This window comes from Drosophila tropicalis, unplaced genomic scaffold, assembly GCF_018151085.1.
Source record: "Drosophila tropicalis isolate 14030-0801.00 unplaced genomic scaffold, ASM1815108v1 contig_291, whole genome shotgun sequence".
Lineage (NCBI taxonomy): Eukaryota > Metazoa > Arthropoda > Insecta > Diptera > Drosophilidae > Drosophila > Drosophila tropicalis.
The window spans coordinates 45,273-50,371 of NW_027172744.1; the positions used below are offsets into that span (position 1 = coordinate 45,273).

At 33.5% G+C, this 5,099-nt stretch overlaps 2 non-coding genes across 2 annotated transcripts; both read left to right on the plus strand.

Moving 5' to 3' along the window:
- Positions 1 to 1,262: 1,262 nt before the first annotated feature.
- LOC137572230 (small subunit ribosomal RNA) lies at positions 1,263 to 3,257 on the plus strand. Its single transcript, XR_011031603.1, has one exon. It is a non-coding gene; the product is annotated as a small subunit ribosomal RNA (ribosomal RNA).
- A 606-nt stretch (positions 3,258 to 3,863) lies between these two features.
- On the plus strand, positions 3,864 to 4,042 carry LOC137572237 (5.8S ribosomal RNA). Its single transcript, XR_011031609.1, has one exon. It is a non-coding gene; the product is annotated as a 5.8S ribosomal RNA (ribosomal RNA).
- The last annotated feature ends 1,057 nt before the right edge of the window (positions 4,043 to 5,099 follow it).

Here is a 5,099-nt window from a genome sequence, read left to right on the forward strand (position 1 = left end):
AAATGGGCGATTTCGAGAAAGCGTGGCACAAAACCTACTTAGGTGGTGTGATGTCGAGCATGGTCAGTCATATGTAATATCGGTACAGTTCTCAAATACATATGTCTTATGCATTTATAATCGGCAATGTCAATTTATTTATATATTATAATGAAGTTTAATGGTATTTATAAAAATACATATGAAAAATTATTGTTGAGTGGTACCTTCAAACATAAATGGGCGATTTCGAGAAAGCGTGGCACAAAACCTACTTAGGTGGTGTGATGTCGAGCATGGTCAGTCATATGTAATATCGGTACAGTTCTCAAATACATATGTCTTATGCATTTATAATCGGCAATGTCAATTTATTTATATATTATAATGAAGTTTAATGGTATTTATAAAAATACATATGAAAAATTATTGTTGAGTGGTACCTTCAAACATAAATGGGCGATTTCGAGAAAGCGTGTCACAAAACCTACTCATGATGAACAGTGGTTGTTCAGACTAATTGAAGGTTATGCTCTACTTCAAATTTAATATATCAAATAAAAAGATAATGAAAAAGCCTACCAAGGTATTCCAAGGTGTATGATGAAACGGTCTTAGGAGCGTTCTCTCTGCTGAAGTTTATTCACTGGTTATATTTGGATTTATCGTTAATACAAAATAAAGATTATGAGCATTAAATTAGTTCTTAGTTTAATTGTTCATAATCTTTAACCTTTTTATATAAAAAGGTAAATATGAGAATTGCGTCATAAATCTTGTTATGTTCGCAAATTAACTAATTGATCTTTTATATAGAGCAAAATTATTATTTTTTTTTATTAAAATCAAGTCATTTTTATTGAATTAACTTTTCCTTATAATTAAAAAACATTCGTCACATTAAATTTGAGTGATGGTTTTACTTAATATATAAAATCACACATTAAATATCAATTTCTATTTAAATTTTAAATTTAATATCAAAATACAAATGTTTATTTTATTTGAAAATAAACAAAATTAAAGCAAATGTGATTATATATTTTGTAAGTGTAAAAATAAAGATATTTTTGATCATTATTATTGAAAATTTATACAATTAATGAAAAACGAAAATGAACGCTATTAAATTTTGGCCGTATTCGTAAAATGTTACCACAAATAATATATTTTATTTTATTGAAAAATATATAATATTGTCAAGTATCTTTAAATATTTTAAAATATGCGTTTGTCTAAATTCATATATTCATGTTTTTAACAACACATTAAATAATAACATTATTCTGGTTGATCCTGCCAGTAGTTATATGCTTGTCTCAAAGATTAAGCCATGCATGTCTAAGTACACACGAATTAAAAGTGAAACCGCAAAAGGCTCATTATATCAGTTATGGTTCCTTAGATCGTTAACAGTTACTTGGATAACTGTGGTAATTCTAGAGCTAATACATGCAATTAAAACACGGACCTTTTGGGACGTGTGCTTTTATTAGACTAAAACCAAGCGATCAATTGATCGTTATATTGGTTGAACTCTAGATAACATGCAGATCGTATGGTCTTGTACCGACGACAGATCTTTCAAATGTCTGCCCTATCAACTTTTGATGGTAGTATCTAGGACTACCATGGTTGCAACGGGTAACGGGGAATCAGGGTTCGGTTCCGGAGAGGGAGCCTGAGAAACGGCTACCACATCTAAGGAAGGCAGCAGGCGCGTAAATTACCCACTCCCAGCTCGGGGAGGTAGTGACGAAAAATAACAATACAGGACTCATATCCGAGGCCCTGTAATTGGAATGAGTACACTTTAAATCCTTTAACAAGGACCAATTGGAGGGCAAGTCTGGTGCCAGCAGCCGCGGTAATTCCAGCTCCAATAGCGTATATTAAAGTTGTTGCGGTTAAAACGTTCGTAGTTGAACTTGTGCTTCATACGGGTAGTACAACATACATTTGTAGTTAGTACTATACCTTTATGTATGTAAGCGTATTATCGGTGGAGTTCTTATATGTAATTAAGTACTTGTACTTTTTTATATATTCCTCCTATTTAAAAACCTACATTAGTGCTCTTCATCGAGTGTTTTTGTGGGCCGGTACAATTACTTTGAACAAATTAGAGTGCTTAAAGCAGGCTTCAAATGCCTGAATATTCTGTGCATGGGATAATGAAATAAGACCTCTGTTCTGCTTTCATTGGTTTTCAGATCAAGAGGTAATGATTAATAGAAGCAGTTTGGGGGCATTAGTATTACGACGCGAGAGGTGAAATTCTTGGACCGTCGTAAGACTAACTTAAGCGAAAGCATTTGCCAAAGATGTTTTCATTAATCAAGAACGAAAGTTAGAGGTTCGAAGGCGATCAGATACCGCCCTAGTTCTAACCATAAACGATGCCAGCTAGCAATTGGGTGTAGCTACTTTTATGGCTCTCTCAGTCGCTTCCCGGGAAACCAAAGCTTTTGGGCTCCGGGGGAAGTATGGTTGCAAAGCTGAAACTTAAAGGAATTGACGGAAGGGCACCACCAGGAGTGGAGCCTGCGGCTTAATTTGACTCAACACGGGAAAACTTACCAGGTCCGAACATAAGTGTGTAAGACAGATTGATAGCTCTTTCTCGAATCTATGGGTGGTGGTGCATGGCCGTTCTTAGTTCGTGGAGTGATTTGTCTGGTTAATTCCGATAACGAACGAGACTCAAATATATTAAATAGATATCTTCAGGATTATGGTGTTGAAGCTTATATTGCCTTCATTCATGGTAGCAGTAAAATGTTTATTGTGTTTGAATGTGTTTATATAAGTGGAGCCGTACCTGTTGGTTTGTCCCATTATAAGGACACTAGCTTCTTAAATGGACAAATTGCGTCTAGCAATAATGAGATTGAGCAATAACAGGTCTGTGATGCCCTTAGATGTCCTGGGCTGCACGCGCGCTACAATGAAAGTATCAACGTGTATTTCCTAGACCGAGAGGTCCGGGTAAACCGCTGAACCACTTTCATGCTTGGGATTGTGAACTGAAACTGTTCACATGAACTTGGAATTCCTAGTAAGTGTGAGTCATTAACTCGCATTGATTACGTCCCTGCCCTTTGTGCACACCGCCCGTCGCTACTACCGATTGAATTATTTAGTGAGGTCTCCGGACGTGATCACTGTGACGCCTTGCGTGTTACGGTTGTTTCGCAAAAGTTGACCGAACTTGATTATTTAGAGGAAGTAAAAGTCGTAACAAGGTTTCCGTAGGTGAACCTGCGGAAGGATCATTATTGTATTTTCCAACCGTTATTAAAATAAATAAATTCCAAATTATTATAAGATATATAAGATGAAAATGAAATTAAAGATGAGAGCATAAGAACTAAATTCTATCCTATTTACCCAAGGATAAAAAAAAAGAGTATAAAATTAAACAACAATTGACGGACGGTAGCAAAATATGCTAAAACTCTTTAAATTATGGTGTTTTGCCAGCCATAAATAAAAATTATGTATTCCGATCGGAGATTGAAAATGATTTTTGTATATCTTATTTATTTGCGTGTATATGTACCATAATATACAGGCGTTGCGTATTGTATTGGCCATTATTGGTTTGGGCATTCAATGGTTAAAGCAACATCCCAAATGTACAATGTTGTACCTGCATTTAAGGTTAACGTTTTACATAATTTGATCGCTTACAAAATTTATCATCTTTTATAAATTATCAAGTCCAGTATTCAATCATTTATGTTAACTAAGACATTTCGCAGCATTCGTTTGGGTTAAGATTTTATTGAAGGAATTGATATATGCCAGTAAAATGGTGTATTTTTAATTTCTTTCAATAAAAATATTATTGACGTAATGAAATAAACAAACAATTTATTAATCACTCTAAGCGGTGGATCACTCGGCTCATGGGTCGATGAAGAACGCAGCAAACTGTGCGTCATCGTGTGAACTGCAGGACACATGAACATCGACATTTTGAACGCATATCGCAGTCCATGCTGTTATGGTACTTTAATTAATTTTAGAGTGCTGCTTGGACTACATATGGTTGAGGGTTGTAAGACTATGCTAAATAAGTTGTTTTAGTATTTTACGAAATATTAAAGCATATGGTATATTATTGGATATATATATATATGTATATTCATAATATTAATAATAATTGAAACACATTGGCTCTCATATGTATGAGAAAAATGAAGATGTATAATTTTCTTTTTCAAATCAAATGATACTGAGGAATGTTTAGCATAAAAAATATAAAATTTTAATCTAGAATTGCCTCTTATTAATGATATGAAATGAAAAACAATTGTCATAATATTATTCTTCACTTAAATTAGAAATTTACAATGGTTTTAATATATTTAATAATATATTTGTGTGTATATACAACCTCAACTCATATGGGACTACCCCCTGAATTTAAGCATATTAATTAGGGGAGGAAAAGAAACTAACAAGGATTTTCTTAGTAGCGGCGAGCGAAAAGAAAATAGTTCAGCACTAAGTCACTTTGTCTTTATGGCAAATGTGAGATGCAGTGTATGGAGCATCAATATTCTAGTATGAGAAATTAACGATTTAAGTCCTTCTTAAATGAGGCCATTTACCCATAGAGGGTGCCAGGCCCGTATAACGTTAATGATTACTAGATGGTGTTTCCAAAGAGTCGTGTTGCTTGATAGTGCAGCACTAAGTGGGTGGTAAACTCCATCTAAAACTAAATATAACCATGAGACCGATAGTAAACAAGTACCGTGAGGGAAAGTTGAAAAGAACTCTGAATAGAGAGTTAAATAGTACGTGAAACTGCTTAGAGGTTAAGCCCGATGAACCTGAATATCCATTATGGAAAATTCATCATTAGAGTTGTAATATTTCAATAATATTATAATAATAGTGTGCATTTTTTCCATATAAGGACATTGTAATCTATTAACATGAACCAAATTTATCATAAAATATGACTTATAGTTTATTTAAATTATTTTGCTTGCATTTTAACATAGAATAAATGTCATTAATTTGATAAAGTGTTGATAGATTTATATGAATACAGTGCGTTAATTTTTCGGAATTATATAATAGCATGATTATCATTGATTTTCTGT